General features: G+C 51.5%; 1 protein-coding gene across 5 annotated transcripts in view; it reads left to right on the forward strand.

Annotated features, from left to right (window-relative positions):
- Nucleotides 1-19,691, forward strand: part of LOC134341002 (cell adhesion molecule 1-like) — a 582,596-nt gene that overhangs the window by 327,741 nt on the left and 235,164 nt on the right. The gene's annotated exons all lie outside the window — the stretch shown is intronic.

Raw genomic sequence — 19,691 nt, forward strand, 5'->3', positions numbered from 1 at the left:
CGACCTGCACTCAGCCCATAACCCTCCATTCCTTTCCTGTCCATATAGCTGTCCAATTTAACTTTAAACGACAACATCAACCACTTCTGCTGGAAGCTCGTTCCACACAGCTACCACTCTCTGAGTAAAGAAGTTCCCCCTCATGTAACCCCTAAACTTTTGCCCTTTAACTCTCAACTCATGTCCTCTTGTTTGAATCTCCCCCACTCTCAATGGAAAAAGCCTATTTACGTCAACTCTATCTATCCCCTTCATAATTTTAAACACCTCTATCAAGTCCCCCCTCAACCTTCTGCGCTCCAAAGAATAAAGACCCAACTTGTTCAACCTTTCTCTGTAACTTAGGTGATGAAACCCAGGCAACATTCTAGTAACTCTCCTCTGTACTCTCTCTATTTTGTTGACATCTTTCCTATAATTCAGTGACCAAAACTGTACACAATATTCCAAATTTGGCCTCACCAATGCCTTATACAATTTCAACATTACGTCCCAACTCCTATACTCAATGCTCTGATTTATAAAGGCCAGCAAACCAAAAGCTTTCTTCACCACCCTATCCACATGAGATTCCACCTTCAGGGAACTATGCACCATTATTCCTAAATCCTCTGTTCTACTGCATTCTTCAATGCCCTACCATGATAAATAAATGAAAAAAAAAATTGAATTACAGTAAGTATGTATTTGTCTATTAAATAGTTAAGTTAAAGTGAGTAGTGCCAAAAAAAAAACAGAAATAAAAAAGTAGTGAGGCCGTGTTTATGGGTTTTAACGTCAGTTCAGGAATCAGGTGGCGGAGGGGAAGAAGCTGTTCCTGAATTGTTGAGTGTGTGTCTTCAGGCTCCTGTACCTCCTCCCTGATGGTCACAATGAGAAGAGGGCATGTCCTGGGTGATGGGGGTCAGTAATGATGGACGTATCTCCATTACCCCCTCCCTGATGGTCACAATGAGAGGAGGACATGTCCTGGGTGATGGGGGTCAATAATGATGGATGTATCTCCATTACCCCCTCCCTGATGGTCACAATGAGAAGAGGACACGTACTGGGTGGTGGGGGTCAGTAATGATGGATGTATCTCCATTACCCCTCCCTGATGGTCACAATGAGAAGAGGACATGTCCTGGGTGATGGGGGCCAGTAATGATGGACATATCTCCTGTACCTCCTCCCTGATGGTCACAATGAGAAGAGGACATGTCCTGGGTGATGGGGGTCAGTAATGATGGATGTATCTCCTGTACCTCCTCCCTGATGGTTACAATGAGAAGAGGGCATGTCCTGGGTGATGGGGGTCAGTAATGATGGATGTATCTCCATTACCCCCTCCCTGATGGTCACAATGAGAAGAGGGCACGTCCTGGGTGATGGGGGTCAGTAATGATGGGTGTATCTCCTGTACCCCCTCCCTGATGGTCACAATGAGAAGAGGGCATGTCCTGGGTGATGGGGGTCTTTAATGATGGATGTATCTCCTGTACCTCCTCCCTGATAGTCACAATGAGAAGAGGGCATGTCCTGGGTGATGGGGGTCAGTAATGATGGATGTATCTCCTGTACCTCCTCCCTGATAGTCACAATGAGAAGAGGGCATGTCCTGGGTGATGGGGGTCTTTAATGATGGACGCCGCCTTTCTGAGGCACCGCTCCTTGAAGATGTCTTCAAATTATAATCAGAAATAGATACCAAAAAAAATTAATAATAAGAAAGAAAGGTATGTCGTATCTGGAATTTTCTGGTTAGCGGGCGATGTCCTGCCACGCTGCTCTGACGTATTGGGAAATCGTGTACGAGGCAAGTTACGGCAGTGGTTTGCCATTGCCTTCTGCCGGGTGAGTTTCTTTTTTAAGAGATCACCAGCTCTTAACCCAGCACGGATGGAAAGCGTGCCAGGGAGCCGGCTGGAATCGAACTCGGGACCTCTCGCCCCGAAGTCCGGCGCTGATGCCACTACGCCACCAGCCGGCATAGAGGTAGAAAAATTAAGTAAGTACGAAAAGAGAGCAGAAATAAAGAGAAGATGGGGAAAATAGTGAAGTAACGTCTGTGGGCTGCGGGGTTGATGGCGGAGGGGAAGAAGCTGAGCATGAAACGTTGAGTGCGGCGGCCGAACGTTGGCATGGCGATCATATAGAAAACATCTGCGCAGGCAGGCTGCTTTCAAACTCAATTCCTGCTCAACGCGCTGAGAAAAAAAACTAGCTTCTTCTCAGCTGTAAGGACCTGACATCACCCAGAAATTGATATTGCAAAATGAAAGGGGGGGGGGAAATCTGCATTTGAGTTACGAGGGCGATGCCTATTGCCGAGCGAGCGCCTCGTTTGTTGGAGTGTGGGCGCTGATTCCTGATGCCTGGGCCCCCAGCTGTGTGGCCCATCAATGCCTGCTTGAAAACTGCTTCTCGGGGAATTGCTCACAGTGGCTGCCTGCCCGTGTAATGTGCTCGGTCTCGTTGATTTTGTTTATCGAGCTGTGTACCTTAATGTCTAGCAGCTGAAATGGAACCAGCATCGATTTTAATATTAACAGCGTATGTCGAGAAATTAACTTTGGGCAGTAGTAAAATAAAATATGTAATAATTTTTAAAACTCAATTACAATAAGTATATATATATATGTACTTAGCCTTTTCAACAGCAAGCCTCGTGTAGCGCCTCCTCGCTGGCGACACACACACGGAAACTGAACCCCTCTCGGACTCCGGCTGAACTACAGGGGACGGGGAGGAGGTCCGGCCCCTGCACGTCGTAGCACGCAGGCCCACCGGCGTGCGGACACGCCCCGGTGCCCGTGAACCAGATCCCCGGCTACGGGTAAATAGCCCCCCACCACCTTGCGGGCAGCCTCGGGGGAGAGACGAAGGTCTACGGGAGTTAAACTCAGACAGCAAATCCGGAGTGGAGCCCCCTGACGTCATTGAACATCCTCCCGGCAGCTCCTGCAGCCGAGCTGGTGACAAACGTATTGCTTCATAAGCTTTCCTTATATATACAGACATCTCACAATGTGATCCATAATGAACTCCAGCCCCTAAGACACAGGAGCAGAGTTAGGCCATTCAGCCCATCGAACCTGTTCTGCCAGTCCATCATGGCTGATTTATTATCCCCCTCAAGCTCGTTCTCCTGCCTTCTCCCCGTAACCTTTGACACCTCTGTCTAATCAAGAACGTGTCAGCCTGCGCTTTAAATACACCCAATGACTTGGCCTCCACAGCCGCCTGTGGCAACAAATTCCACAGATTCACCCACCCTCTGGCTAAAGAAATTCCTCCTCATCTCCGTTCTAAACGGACATCCCCTCTATTTTGGTGCTAGACTCCCCCCCCCGCCCCGCCCCATTGACGAGAGGAGACATCCTCTCCACATCCACCCCATCCAGAGCTTTCAATAATAAATAGATTTCACTGAGATCCCCCTAATTTATCTGAACCCCAGTGAGGACAGGGCCAGGGCAATCAAATGCTCCTTACATGCTGACCCATTCATTCCCGGAGTCATTGACGTGAACCCCGTCCAAAACTAGTGCGGCTTTTCGTACGTGATGCGCCCGCAGTGAGCCACGTGCCCTCTGACTTATAAAGCCTCAGCCTCGAGATGAATGCTAATGTCGCGTCTGCCTCCCTCACCAACGGGTTAAAACTCTGCCGTGGGCTGTCCCGAGCCTGGCTGCGGACGGAACACCCAAGCCAATGCATCTCAGGTTTGTAACGTATGACTAGAATCAGAATCCTTTATTATCGCCAAGTATGTGGACACATACGGGGAATTTGATGCCGGTCTCCCTGAGCTCTCGCTGTACAGAATCAAAAAGCAAACAAAACAATAGTGCAAATAATCATGAACTATAAACAATGAGGTATACCTGTGTATGTACAGGTGGACTTGGTTTATAATAGACTGAAATTCAAGTGTTCATAAGACTGATGGCATACGGAAAGAAACTGTTCTTGTACCTATTTGTCCTGGCATACAGTGATCTAAAGCTCCTACCAGAAGGAAGGAGTTGGAACAGGTGATGTCCAGGGTGTGATGGGTCCACAATGATGCTGTTTGCTCGCTTCCCGACTCTAGATGCATACAAGTCCTGGATCGAGGGCAGCTTCACACCAATAATCCTTTCTGCAGCCCTGACGGTTCTTTGGAGTCTATTCTTGTCTTGTTTGGTAGCTGATCCAAACCAGACAGTGATGGACGAACAGAGAACAGACTGGATTATTCCTGAATAGAATTGAATCAGCAGCTCCTGAGGCAGATTGTACTTCCTGACCTGACGTAGGAAATACAACCTCTGCTGAGCCTTTCTGATAAGAGTGTCCGCGTTGGTTGTCCACTTCAGGTCCTGAGAGATTGTGACACCCAGAAACCTGAAGGTCTCCACAGCAGACACAATACTGTTGAGTATAGTGAGTGGGGGGAGTATTGGGGAACTCCTCCTGAAGTCCACTGCCATCTCCACAGTCTTGAGCGTATTTAGCTCCAGATTGTTCTGCCCACACCAGAGGGCCAGGCGTTCCACCACCCGTCTGTATGCAGACTCATCACCGTCTCGGATAAGGCCAATGTCAGTTGTGTCGTCTCCAAACTTCAGGAGTTTAACAGATGGATCCTGTGAGGTGCAGCCATTAGTGTAAAGGGAGAAGAGCACACGTCCCTGGGGGGCCCCGGTACTGATTGTCCGGGTGCTAGAAATGATGCTCCCCAGCCTCACTTGCTGCACCCTGTCAGTCAGGAAGCTTGTGATCCACTGACAGATGGCGGGGGAGACAGTGAGCTGGGTGAGTCTGGATTGCCAGCTTTCTCACTCCCAAATAAGGGCCAAAAGTAGCAGTCAAATACAGGACACATGCTTACCCCAAGAAAGACTACAATGACCATGAGGCCTTGTGCGGGTACCTATGTGCGCATGCGTGTACGTGCCGATTTTTTTCTACAAATCGGTTTTCGCTTAATCTTCCTGAACCTGCTTTTACTATATGTTCTTTCTTTCTTTTCAAATCTCATTATTACTATCCAAAATTAACGCGGGTACATCGAAGTAAGCAACACTTACGATGTCTCAAGGAACAAAAAAATTATTTTAAAGATTGAAAAAATTTTGGCGATCAAAAAAAAGAGAAAAAAAAACACTACTGAGCAAGAAAAAGTGAGGAAAAAAAAAACCCCCACTAGATGTTCAACCCCGGAGCCATGCGTCATACAAAAGGCGTCTAAAGATAAATATCAAACCACCAGCAAGTGCTTTTACTATATGTTAGTGTTATTTTAAGTTTTATGTGTTGTTTGCTATGATTTGGTAGGTTATTTTTTGGGTCTGGGAACGCTCAAAGATTTTTCCCATATAAATTAATGGTAATTGCTTCTTCGCTTTACGCCATTTCGGCTTATGAACAGTTTCATCGGAACGCTCTACCTTAGCAGGGGAAATACGGGACAAGGGTGTCCCATATGGGACAAACCAATTTAGCTCAATGTACGGAATGTCCCGGCTAATGCGGGACAGTTGGCAACCCTACGTATGACATCATCATTACGCGTCGTGTCGTCTGACGTGGGCGATCGTGGTCTTGATCACGCTTGCCCTTGGCCAAGGTTTTCTACGGAAGTGCTTTGCTTTCGCCTTTTTCCTGGGCAGCGTGTGTCTTTACTGGGAAGATGGGATGACCCCACCAACCCCACCCCCGGCCCAGCCATTATCAATACTCTTCAGAGGTTGTCTGCCTGGCGTCAGAGGCCGCCCACCCAGGAGTTGTGATCTGCACCGGCTGCTCGTACGACCCTTGGCTTCACGTGACCCTGAGGTGCTACACCTTGCCCAAGGGTGACCTGTAGGCTAGCGGAGGGAAGGAGCACTTCACACCTCCTTTAGTAGGGGCGTATCTCCACCCCGACATCCATATATGGACTTGGATAGTAAATTTGCTTTGGACTGGTTGGTGGGGTGACTAAGAATTCCTCTTTTAATATATCATTATATGTACTAGTAATTGACACTGACCTGAAGTGTTACGGGTGTCAGCATTAGAGAGGTGTACAGTGTGGATACCAGTCCATCGGTTCCGAACCAGACACCAAACATTTAGTTCCACTGCAACTGCAAAATGGCGGAGGAACTCAGCAAGTCAGGCAGCATCCCGTGGAAATGAACAGGACTGGTGAGATGGCGACTGTTTACTCTTTTCCGTAGATGCTGCCTGACCCTCTGAGCTCGCTCCGGCATCTTGTGTGTGTGCGTGGGTGCTGCTTTGGATTAACGGGGTCTGCCGATTTTCTCATGTCTGTGATGCGCTGCTCTGCGTTGCTGTTCTGCAGTCACTAGCCATCTTGAATCTTTGATTTTTTTTTTCTTTATTTTATCTGGATATAGTGTGGCCACACCTTCAATTGCTGACTGTACAGTTTACCATCAGCAGACCAACTGGTAGGGTCTTTGGATTATGGAAACCGGTAGGGTGGGTCTTTGGAGTATGGAAACCGGTAGGGTGGATCTTTGGACTATGGAAACTGGTAGGGTGGGTCTTTGGACTATGGAGACCGGTAGGGTGGATCTTTGGACTATGGAAACCGGTAGGGTGGATCTTTGGACTATGGAAACTGGTAGGGTGGGTCTTTGGACTATGGAGACCGGTAGGGTGGATCTTTGGACTATGGAAACCGGTAGGGTGGATCTTTGGACTATGGAGACTGGTAGGGTGGGTCTTTGGACTGTGGAAACCGGTAGGGTGGATCTTTGGACTATGGAAACCGGTAGGGTGGATCTTTGGACTATGGAAACCGGTAGGGTGGATCTTTGGACTATGGAAACCGGTAGGGTGGATCTTTGGACTATGGAAACCGGTAGGGTGGATCTTTGGACTATGGAAACTGGTAGGGTGGGTCTTTGGACTATGGAGACCGGTAGGGTGGATCTTTGGACTATGGAAACCGGTAGGGTGGGTCTTTGGACTATGGAGACCGGTAGGGTGGATCTTTGGACTATGGAAACCGGTAGGGTGGATCTTTGGACTATGGAAACTGGTAGGGTGGGTCTTTGGACTATGGAAACCGGTAGGGTGGATCTTTGGACTATGGAAACCGGTAGGGTGGATCTTTGGACTATGGAAACCGGTAGGGTGGATCTTTGGACTATGGAGACCGGTAGGGTGGGTCTTTGGACTATGGAGACCGGTAGGGTGGATCTTTGGACTGTGGAAACCGGTAGGGTGGGTCTTTGGAGTATGGAAACCGGTAGGGTGGGTCTTTGGAGTATGGAAACCGGTAGGGTGGATCTTTGGACTATGGAAACCGGTAGGGTGGATCTTTGGACTATGGAAACCGGTAGGGTGGATCTTTGGACTATGGAAACCGGTAGGGTGGGTCTTTGGACTATGGAAACCGGTAGGGTAGGGTCTTTGGATTATGGAAACCGGTAGGGTGGGTCTTTGGACTATGGAAACCGGTAGGGTGGATCTTTGGATTATGGAAACCGGTAGGGTGGATCTTTGGAGTATGGAAACCGGTAGGGTGGGTCTTTGGATTATGGAGACCGGTAGGGTGGGTCTTTGGATTATGGAAACTGGTAGGGTGGGTCTTTGGAGTATGGAAACCGGTAGGGTCTTTGGACTATGGAAACCGGTAGGGTGGATCTTTGGACTATGGAAACCGGTAAGGTGGATCTTTGGACTATGGAAACCGGTAGGGTGGGTCTTTGGACTATGGAAACCGGTAGGGTGGATCTTTGGACTATGGAAACCGGTAGGGTGGGTCTTTGGATTATGGAAACCGGTAGGGTGGATTTTTGGACTATGGAAACGGGTAGGGAGGGTCTTTGGACTATGGAAACCGGTAGGGTGGGTCTTTGGATTATGGAAACCGGTAGGGTCTTTGGACTATGGAAACCGGTAGGGTGGGTCTTTGGACTATGGAAACCGGTAGGGTGGGTCTTTGGATTATGGAAATCGGTAGGGTGGATCTTTGGAGTATGGAAACCGGTAGGGTGGGTCTTTGGAGTATGGAAACCGGTAGGGTGGATCTTTGGACTGTGGAAACCGGTAGGGTGGATCTTTGGAGTATGGAAACCGGTAGGGTGGGTCTTTGGAGTATGGAAACCGGTAGGGTGGGTCTTTGGAGTATGGAAACCGGTAGGGTGGGTCTTTGGACTATGGAAACCGGTAGGGTGGGTCTTTGGATTATGGAAACCGGTAGGGTGGGTCTTTGGAGTATGGAAACCGGTAGGGTCTTTGGACTATGGAAACCGGTAGGGTCTTTGGACTATGGAAACCGATAGGGTGGATCTTTGGACTATGGAAACTGGTAAGGTCTTTGGAGTATGGAAACCGGTAGGGTGGGTCTTTGGACTATGGAGACCGGTAGGGTGGATCTTTGGACTATGGAAACGGGTAGGGAGGGTCTTTGGACTATGGAAACCGGTAAGGTGGGTCTTTGGACTATGGAAACCGGTAGGGTGGGTCTTTGGACTATGGAGACCGGTAGGGTGGGTCTTTGGACTATGGAAACGGGTAGGGTGGGTCTTTGGACTATGGAAACCGGTAAGGTGGGTCTTTGGACTATGGAAACCGGTAGGGTGGGTCTTTGCATTATGGAAACCGATGGGGTCTTTAGAGGAAACCAGAGCACCCGGGGAAACCCGTGCATTCACGGGGGGAAGGAGAACGTACGAACTCCTTACAGGCAGTGTTGAGAATTAAACCCCGGTCGCCTGGGGTTCAGCTACTGTGGGGGGACATACAACCTCCTTCCAGGCAGTGTCGGGAACTGAACCCCCGGTCGCCTGTGCTGTGAGCCACTGCGCTAGCCACTACACCACCGTGCCGCACTCGTTTCTGGAAAGTTCTTACTGGCCACGGCGCCGGAGCACGTCACAGAATCGCCTTCGCTTTATAATCCTGATCGAGCTCTCAGCTCATCGCCTGGCACTCTCGTAAATTTAAACCATCTCCCTCGAAAGATAATAGGCAGGTCAGCCTTTTTTTCTGAAATGCCCTCCTAAGCTGTGGAACGTGGAACTCAGTACCCGACACGATAAGGGACTGCAGGCTCCGACAACACTTTTTACCGGCAGCTCAAAACCTATTTGTTTAGCCATGCTTTTAATGAATGTCTTCTTGTCTTTTATCTTCATTTTTAAAAAATTTTATTTTTCTCCTTCGCACTTTCTGGTAAAGCGTTTTGAACTGCATCATCTGTATGAAAAGTTATCATTTCTTAACCCATCTTTCTCCCCCCACCTCCACAACCCCCCGTTGTTCTTGCTCATACAGAATTGTTTTGGCTTTCATTGCCGAGTTTGGTAAAGTCTGCTGTATCAGGGTGGGGGACGAGGGGGAGATGGGATGCACTCTCTGCGTTCTCCCTGTGATACCCGGACGCCTGTCCAGCTCTCTCCGGGAATGATAAGGCACCAGGTACCAATGAGAATGCAGAAAGTACCCTGAGACGAGGATCTCAGAACAAAGGAACAGATATGTAATTTGAAAGCCAGAGAGAGAGAGATTGCTTGCTTCCCCTGGTTACAGTTGCTATGGTTTCGAAGTGACGCTGGTGGGGAAATATTGCCCGGCACACTGGTTTCCGAAGAAAGATGCCCAGCAAAGTGTAATGCAGTCTACTGGAGTTGCGTGCATAATCTTACTATCTCAGGGGCAGATAAATTTCGACTCATTTTTCATTGTCAGCTCCGTTAGATTCCACAGCGCTATTGTCTCCGTGCGCCTCGAGTAGCCTCTGACCACCAAGTCCAGCTCCTGGCTTTCACGTGTGGCTCAGTTACTGAGCCCGGCGGAACTGTTTCTACTGACGGGAGAAGGGGGCGGAGGCGGGTTACTGGCGCCTTAAAACCAGTCGCTCCGGGCAGACGGGGCTCGTCAGGCCGCGGTTTGGCAGCTCATCTAGCAGAGGGAAAACTCTGATCTCCAACCTCCGCTGCCTTGCGGCTGTACCCGCTCATGGGGAAGGCTTCGGGAGTGAACCCCGAGGGAAAAATCCGGAGCTGGAGCCCCTGAGGCAGTCCGGCGTTGAGTTCAACGCTGACTGGCAACTCCTGCGACGCCGCTGGTGCCAAACTGTAACATAGAAACATAGAAACATAGAAAATAGGTGCAGGAGTAGGCCATTCGGCCCTTCGAGCCTGCACCGCCATTCAGTACGATCATGGCTGATCATCCAACTCAGAACCCTGTACCAGCCTTCTCTCCATACCCCCTGATCCCTTTAGCCACAAGGGCCATATCTAACTCCCTCTTAAATATAGCCAATGAACCGGTCTCAACTGTTTCCTGTGGCAGAGAATTCCACAGATTCACCACTCTCTGTGTGAAGAAGTTTTTCCTCATCTCAGTCCTAAAAGGCTTCCCCTTTATCCTCAAACTGTGACCCCTCGTTCTGTATCGGGTCTCGGCCGTTCCTTTGGGTTCATCGGCTGCGTGGAGATGGGGAGCCTGTTACACGGGGCAACAGCTCGCTCTCCGTATCCAACTGCCCGGGCTTAAGTATCTAGACAGCTACACATCCGTGGTCGACCCTGACCGACGCAGACCACTCATCCTCTTCAGAACTGGTCTCCGACCTGTTCCCTCCCTGAGATCTCACTCCTCACAGAGGCGGCTGGAGTGGTGCGAAGGCCAATCTGCCCCTCCAGCACGCCGGCCTAACCTGGGCCACCACTCATACCTTCCTGGCTGGCCTTGACTGCCACCAGAGTACGGACCCTCAAATTTGGAACCGCGCAGCAAACGAAACCCTTGCTCCACACCCCCCGCCCCCACTTCCATCCCAAGTGGGCGTGCCTTTGAAGCTTGAATTTGATTTTGCTGACGTTCCCGGGGGGCGGGGGTGCCTTTGCTCCGGGCTGAGCTGTGAGGGGGGCCACCCTCTTAGACCCTCTGTAGATCGACAGATTGCCCGAGCGGCTGGTGACCGGCGTCACGCACCTTTCTGGTTCCCGACCGCTGGCTGGGCAAGCGCCCAACGCAGAAGGCATCTGCCCTTTCAAGCGGCGGCCGGTAACATCGCGGTTGTGGCAACAAAGAGTTTAATTCCCGCCGGTGTCTGTAAGGAGTTCGTACGTTCTCTGCCGCCCCCCCGCCGACTTCACCGGTTTCCTCCCACAGTGTGACGACCTATGGGTCAGGGTTCGTAAGATGTGGGCGTGTTACGCTGGGACCAGAGGCACAGCCAGATTCGCGGGCTGGCCCCACCTCATCCCAGACCGCGTTCGTCATTGATACTAAACAGCACGTATCGCTGTATATTTCGATGTGGTGTCCGGCATCCGTCTGTCTGGAAGGACAATGGGTGACGACCATCATCACAATCCTGGGCAGAAGGTATGGAGATCCTGAGATGCCCCAGTCGTCAAGATCCCCCTCTCGGCCTCACCGGTGTAGCCCAAAGGAAAGCTTATGAAGCAATACGTTTGTCACCAGCTCGGCTGCAGGAGCTGCCGGGAGGATGTTCAATGACGTCAGGGGGCTCCACTCCGGATTTGCTGTCTGGGTTTAACTCCCGTAGACCTTCGTCTCTCCCCCGAGGCTGCCCGCAAGGCGGTGGGGGGGCTATTTACCCGTAGCCGGGGATCTGGTTCACGAGCACCAGGGTGTGTCCGCACGCCAGTGGGCCTGCGTGCTACGTCGTGCAGGGGCCGGACCTCCTCCCCGTCCCCTGTAGTTCAGCCCGAGTCCGAGAGGAGTTCAGTTTCCGTGTGTGTGTCGCCAGCGAGGAGGCGCTACACGAGGCTTGCTGTCCGAGAGGCTGTGTACTGGCAGGGAGAGACCGACACGTTCAGCTCCCCTTTTCCCGAGACGGCGGAAGCTGAAAGCGAGAGCGACAAGCACGACCCGCTACACCACTACGCCCGACGCGTCACGGCAACCACTTCCCACGTACGTGCCAAGACATAAAGCGACACGTGGCGGGCGCAGGAATTTGGGTCGCTGTGATTGGACGTCTGCAAAGCACTCAGCTGGTCGGGCAGCACCCGCGGAGGGAGGAACAGCCGTTTCCACGTACGGCCGCACGGCATACTCCCAGTGCCCTCCGCCTTCCGCATCACTCGGGAAAAGGAGACCTCCCACCCTGACCCTGACCCTGACCCGACTCTGGCCTCAGTTTGATTTCAGAGGTTAGGATGTGCCCGAGAGCTGATCCCGGGGCCTCTCACCTCCCAGCAGGTGGCTAACCCGGGACAAAATCCCCAAGGAACTCCGCAGGTCAGGAAGCACCAAGGCAGGGTCCTGGACAGCGGGCGATTTGGGGCTGAGGAGACTGGAAAGAAAGCTGGGCGCAGGTGAATAAAAAAGGGAGTGAGGAGCTGAAGGCAGATTCGGCTGAGGGAGATGATAGGTGGATCCAGGGCAGGGAGGTGATTTCTGTGTTCGCTGGACACAGAAAGGCTGCAGCGTTTCCGATCGGGAAGATGAGGTCTTGTTCCTCGACATTGTCTTGGGGCCTGATGGCGATGATAGAGTGGAAGGAAGGAAGCTCGAGTGGAATCGGGGGAATTTTCTCTCCTGATGAGGGGGCCGTGGCGTTTTTGTGCGTGCCGCTGGGGATTTAGAGGGTCGGGGAGCAGGGAGCACGGGGTCACCGCTGTGGAATGAGTACAGGTGGGTCTGCTTTCTTCACTGCAGGGAGGAGAGTTGTAAATTACTGTGTGTGTGTGTGTGTTGGGGGGGGGTGCTTTTGAACTGTCCGTACAACCTCCTTCCCACCCTCTAACCCTGACTCCTCACCTTTTTCCTTCAGTCCTGATCGTAAGACATAGGAGCAGAATTAGGCCGTTCGGCCCATCGAGTTTGTTCTGACAATCCATCATGGCTGATCCCGGATCCCACTCAACCCCGTACACCTGCCTTCTCGCCGTATCCTTTGATGCCCCGACCCAATCAGGGAATGATCAGCTTCCACCTTAAATATACCCACGGACTTGGCCTCCGCCGCTGTCTGCAGCAGAGCGTTCCACAGATTCAATACTCTCTGGCTAAAAAAATTCCTCCTTGCCTCTGTCCTAAAGAGTCACCCCTTGATTTTGAGGCTGTGCCCTCTAGTTCTGGATACCCCTACCATAGAAAACATCCTCTCCATGTCCACCCTATCTAGTCCTTTCAACATTCGGTAGATTTCAATGAGGTTGCCCCCTCCGGGCCTGAGAGCAGATAACCGATCGGCGTTTAGCCGATTTCAGCTCCGTGCCAGATTAAGAAGATCAGAAGAGTCGAGGGATGAAGGCTGGACCGTCGCACAGCTCGCTACTCTGGGAGGGCTGACTCGCCTCAGCGCCGAGCTGACTCTGCGGCCGTTGGCCCTCGGCTCCGCGACCGTTGGGCTCCTGGACCTCCTGCAGCGCTGAACCGTCATCCCGGGCCTCTGGACTCACTTCTGCGGTTCGACGTTCCTGTTCTGCCGGCTGTTCCGTTTCTTTTGCCCTCTCTCCGCGGTCTCCTCTTCCTGTTTCGCGCCCTGGGTGTTCGACCGTCACGGTGCGGGGCATTTTAAACGGATTCTGCTGAACACCTACGTTCTGTCTGCCAGAGAAAGCAGGATCTCCCAGTGGCCACACATTTTAATTCCACGTCCATTCCCATTCTGACATGTCTATCCACGGCCTCCTCTACTGTAAAGATGAAGCCACACTCAGGTTGGAGGAACAACACCTTATATTCTGTCTGGGTAGCCTCCAACCTGATGGCATGAACATCGACTTCTCTAACTTCCGCTAATGTCCCACCTCCCCATCGTACCCCATCCGTTATTTATTTATATACACACATTCTTTCTCTCTCTCTCCTTTTTCTCCCTCTGTCCCTCTCACTATACCCCTTGCCCATCCTCTGGGCTTTCCCCCCCCCCTTTTCTATCTCCCTGGGCCTCCTGTCCCGTGATCCTCTCATATCCCTTTCGCCAATCAATTGTCCAGCTCTTGGCTCCATCCCTCCCCCTCCTGTCTTCTCCTATCATTTTGGATCTCCCACTTTCAAATCGCTTAGCTTTCTTCCTTCAGTTAGTCCTGACGAAGGGTCCCGGCCTGAAACGTCGACTGCACCTCTTCCTAGAGATGCTGCCTGGCCTGCTGCGTTCACCAGCAACTTTGATGTGTGTTGCTTGAATTTCCAGCATCTGCAGAATTCCTTGTGTTCTGCTGTGTGTTTGTTCGTTTGCTGGCCACCTGCAACAGGATGACTCTCTTGCAGGCGTACGTACGTACTTTGATATGTAAATGAACTTTGAACTTGAACCTCCCCCCCACCACGAGTGAGAACCGAACGCAGAGATCCGGGCACACTTCATTATCTATGAAATACTTCCTATACTTCATTAGGAGCTTGAAGAGATTTGGCATGTTAACAAATACACTCAAAAACTTCTATAGTTGTACCGTGGAGAGCATTCTGACAGGCTGCATCACTGTCTGGTTTGGAGGGGCTACTGCACAGGACCGAGGGTTGTAAATCTAGTCAGCTCCATCTTGGGCACTAGCCTACAAAGTACCCAGGACATCTTCAGGGAGCGATGTCTCAGAAAGGCAGCATCCATTATTAAGGACCCCCCATCACCCAGAGCATGCCCTTTTCTCACTGTTACCATCAGGGAGGAGGTACAGAAGCCTGAAGACACACACACTCAGCAATTCAGGAACAGCTTCTTCGCCTCTGCCATCCGATTCCTAAACGGACATTGAACCCTTGGACACCTCCTCACTTTTTTTGATATACAGTATTTCTGTTTTTTTTTGCACTATTTTTAATCTGCTCAATGTATGTACGCTGTATTTGATTTACTTATTTATTCATTCTTATTGTTTTCCTTCTTCTTCTTCATTATTTCTGCGACTGCCAAGTTAACCAATTTCACGACACGTAACGAAACTTGATTCTGAATCCGATCCTGAAATGGAGTCGGGCCCAGGTTTCTGCTGGGTTGCAGGATTAGCCTCCCTACACCTGCAAAGCAACACGAGAGTAAATATAATTTATCTGATGCACTTCAGAGAGAGAAAAAAAAACAAATATTACACGGTTGAAGTGTTTTAACCAGCGGCGATGACCTTCATTGTAATAGCCAGATTTTTGACTTTGCTGTTACTTATTGGCAGACCTTATGAGGTTGTTGCCGTGGAAACCGCGTGCGTTTCTGAATAGCAGAGGTCGGAAATCTTATCAGGGGGAAAAAAAATCGTATTGTCTCTTGACTTTTAGCTTTCTCGCTTTCTGTGTTTGCTAAAGGGCCTCCCGCAATTGAAGCTAGGCCGCGTCACAATGAGCCCTCCTCGACAAAGGCCTCGCAGGGAGGTGAAGTGTAACGCGAGTTGAATGCCAGACAATTACCTCATCGTTGCCCGTCTTTTCTTTCTTCCCCGGCCACCAACCGCAACCCCCCCCCGCCCCCACCACTTCGAGAAATTCTGGTGAGCGTGAAGTGAGCTAAAGATCTGCCTGGCGGCCCTCCCCGGCCCAACGCCGAGAAGGCCTCAATATTGCATTTGGTGGTACAGCGCGTGACGGGCCTTTCCAGCCCTACGGCCCAGAAGCCCATCCGCTCATTGTCTTTATATTAATCCTCTCCACGCCTCTCTGCGCCTGCCCTCGCCGTTTCTGCCTGCTTTTTTTTTGTAATGTCACGAGGCCACGAGGGTACGACCCCCAGCCGGCTACACTCACCTGGTTTGGCCCGCCTGTCGGAGCGGCGCACCGGGGTGTGGTCGCAGGTGAGGGGTGAGGGTCCGGTGGGGGCCCTCTGGGCAAGGCATAGCACCCGCTCAGCCCACCCTCCCCACCCCCAACTCCGATCGGGGTCACGCGAAGCCGTGACGGGAGCAGGCGACGGACAGTCGTACGGGTAGCTGGCGCAGGCCACAGGTCCTGGTTACGTCACCACTGACGCCAGGCAGGCTTGAGGGTGGGGAGGGTGGGTCGCCCGTCTTGTAAAGACACACACTGCCCAGAAGAAGGCGACAGTAAATCATTTCTGCAGAAAAACCTGCTGATTATAGTCATGGAAAATACCGAGGTCACCCCATGAAAGTTTTGTAAAGTTGTGTACAGTTGTGGTCTCCAAATTTGAGGAAGGACATTCTAGCTATGGAGGGAGTGCAGCGTAGGTTCACGAGGTTAATTCCCGGGATGGCGGGACTGTCATATGTTGAAAGATTGGAGCGACTGGGCTTGTAAACACTGGAATTTAGAAGGCTGAGAGGGGATCTGATTGAAACGTATAAGATTATTAAGGGATTGGACAGGCTAGAGGCAGGAAACATGTTCCCGATGTTGGGAGAGTCCAGAACCAGAGGCCACAGTTTAAGAATAAGGGGTAGACCATTTAGAACGGAGTTGAGGAAAAACCTTTTCACACTGAGAGTGGTAGATACGTGGAATGCTCTGCCCCAGAAGGCAGTGGAGGCCAATTCTTTAAGAGCTCTATCTAACTCTTTTTTGAAAGAATCCAGAGAATAGTAGTCATAGTCATAGTCAATAAAATTCTCTGGATGCTTTCAAGAAAGAGTTAGATAGAGCTCTTAAAGATAGCGGAGTGAAAGGATATGGGGAGAAGGCAGGAACGGGGTACTGATTGTGGATGATCAGCCATGATCACAGTGAATGGCGGTGCTGGCTCGAAGGGCCGAATGGCCTACTCCTGCACCTATTGTCTATTGACGCACGGCACGGCGCATGGTGATGATGTCGTACGACACGGCGCATGATTGTGATGTCATATAACGGGCTTAGCAACATAGTTTAGCAGCTTCTGATTTCGAAACACTGGTCGAGAAACCGCCGGTTTCGCGGCAGCGTGAAGTCTGTTGTTCACGCGGGGCGGCGGGACATTGCGGTCCAAAATGTAAAGGCTACAAGTGGTAGCAAGCAGTTGAAAAGGTCAAGTTGAAGTACTGCGAAAAGAGGGGAAAGATTAGTGAGGAAGAGTCCCGCGGGTTCATTGTCCGTTCGGAAATCGGACGGCGGAGGGGGGAAGGAGCTGTTCCTGGATCGCTGAGTGTGTGTCTTCAGGCTCCTGTACCTCCTCTCCGATGGCGGAGGGGGGAAGGAGCTGTTCCTGGATCGCTGAGTGTGTGTCTTCAGGCTCCTGTACCTCCTCTCCGATGGCGGAGGGGGGAAGGAGCTGTTCCTGAATCGCTGAGTGTGTGCCTTCAGGCTCCTGTACCTCCTCCCTGATGGCAGAGGGGAAGAAGCTGTTCCTGAATCGCTGAGTGTGTGTCTTCAGGCTCCTGTATCTCCTCTCCGATGGCGGAGGGGAAGGAGCTGTTCCTGAATCGTTTTGTGTGTGTATTCAGGCTCCTGTCCCTCCTCCCCGACGGTGGCACTGAGTGATGAGGTCCGTAACGGACGCTGCCGTAACAGATGTAATGCCTCCTATTACTGAGAGGATTTTACAGCACCGTGCAGAAGTCTTAGGCGCACATATTACGTCTAGCCAGGGTGCCCCGAGGCTTCTGCACGGGAGACGCGGAGCGGGAGGGGGAGTGTGCGGATCTGGCGGGAGCAAAAGGGCGTCGGGAATGGCGAGGGGTGGAGCGCCCCGCGGGAGGGGGTGTGGGACAGGTGGCGGGGAAGGAGTGCCCGGAGATGAGGGGTTGCACTCAGCCCTGTTGTCACTTGATTCCAAGCTATTGATTCATTAGAGAACGTCTCTCTGGTGCTTCCCTTCTCCCTTCGCCCTTTCCCAAACACGATGCCCCCTCCTTCCCGCTCTCAGTCCACAACAGAGACCCGTACCAGAATCAGGTTTATCATCACTCACGCGTACCATGAAATTTGTTTAGTTTTTGTGGCAGAAGTACAGTGCAATACGTAAAATTACTACAGTACCGTGCAAAAGTTGTAGCACCCCAGCTATATATATATATTTGCAAGATTCGGTCACTAGACGTGCTGTGTGTGACTGTCGGTACTGTTCTTTTTGTGTTGCAACCTTGTCCCTGGAGGAATGCTGTTTCGTTTTGCATTGTTGTGGATGGTTGACTGGCAATTAATCTTGAACTTGGACCTGGACGTCAATCCCTGCGTCGAGCACACGGGGATTGGAGTGCGGCAAGGTAGAGCGGAGGGCCCGGCCAGGGGGGCCGCTCGGCCGCTCGGCGCCCCGCGGGAGTCGCTGCTGCCACTGACCGGGAGCCGCGATCGTAGCGTGCGTAGAGCTGGCAGGCGGTGCAGACCTCGCCGTCCGGGGAAATGTCGGCGGCGGCGGGGAGACCCGTGATTCAGTGTTGGCTGGCACGGCAGAAGTCATGATTTACCGTGCCCGTGACGCGGTCCGTCAGGTTAGCGGGCGGCGTCACGTTCTGGCAGCGCCAGCGACCCGGGTTCGAATCCCGCCACAGTCTGTAAGGAGTCTCCCCCCCACTCTCCCCTGGGCTTCCTCTGGGTGCTCCAGTTTTTCTCCCACGGGCCAGAGACGTAGGGTGTCATTGGGCTCGTTTGGTGAACCACTAAATGAAAGAATAAACGATTGGCAGTGTAGGCATCAAGCCTGTGTGCTGTCAGATTAGTTCAGTGGTAACTCAGCAATTCGTACATCGGCCCCGTTTTGTCACTCATTGCGTATCGTATCACGTTTATTCTATTGCACTTCCTTGTTCCGCTGCGAATACGTGCGCGGCAATGAACCTCAGGCCTGGTATACGGTGACGCGGCGCAGTACAAACTCTGATAGTAAACTTACCTGTGAACTTTGAAACAAGACCGTGGCCTACGGCTGATGTTGAGAGCACGTTAGTCAGCGGGCTCCCTGTCGATAACTTGGATCTGCAAACGTAACAGGAGGTTTCTCCGGGGAAATAAGAAAAAAATAAAATACCCTGACTTTATTTATTTGTTTATTTGAAAAGTGTGTATTTTTTAGATTATGAGAACACTCAGTCCTCTTTTATTGTCATTTAGAAATGCATACATGCATTAAGAAATGATACAATGTTTCTCCGGAGTGATATCACAGAAAACAGGACAAACCAAAGACTAACACTGACAGAACCACATAATGATAACATATAGTTACAGCAGTGTGAAGCAATACCATAATTTGATGAAGAACAAACCATGGGCACGGTAAATAAAGTCTCAAAGTCCCTGAGTCGATCGACTTCCGAGTCCCCGATAGCAGGCGGCAAAAGGGAGAAACTCCCTGCCATAAACCTCCAGGCACCGTCAACTTGCCGATGCCTTGGAAGAAACCGACCCCAGCCGACACTGAGTCCGTCCGTCCGAAAATTTTGAGCCTCCAACCAGCCCCTCCGATACAGCCTCCCGAGCGCCATCCTCTGCCGAGCGCCTTCGACCTCTCCCCGGCCGCTGAAACACGCAAAGCCGAGGATTTCGGGGCCTTCTGCTCCGGAGATTCCGGTTACCACACAGTAGCAGCGGCAGCCAAGCGGGCATTTCAGAAGTTTCTCCAGATGTTCCTCCGCACTCTCACGTCCGTCTCCATCAACTCGGAATTGTGCACGGCACCCTACTTGACAGATTACAGATACCATTCACCGGAGAGGCCGCGCATACCGCCACCTTCTCCCTTTCCTAACAGCCCTGAGGAAAAAAAAAGATCGGAATGCGATCAGACTTAACGTTGCATGACCTCCAGTAAACACTGGCGGAAGGGGGCGGTGAGAGAGGGAATGCGGAGCGGGTCACGTTGGTCTTTTCTTACTGTCTGGTCTGGGAGCTGCTTAGATATGTTAAGTGCT

Source organism: Mobula hypostoma, chromosome X2, assembly GCF_963921235.1.
Source record: "Mobula hypostoma chromosome X2, sMobHyp1.1, whole genome shotgun sequence".
Classification (NCBI taxonomy): domain Eukaryota; kingdom Metazoa; phylum Chordata; class Chondrichthyes; order Myliobatiformes; family Myliobatidae; genus Mobula; species Mobula hypostoma.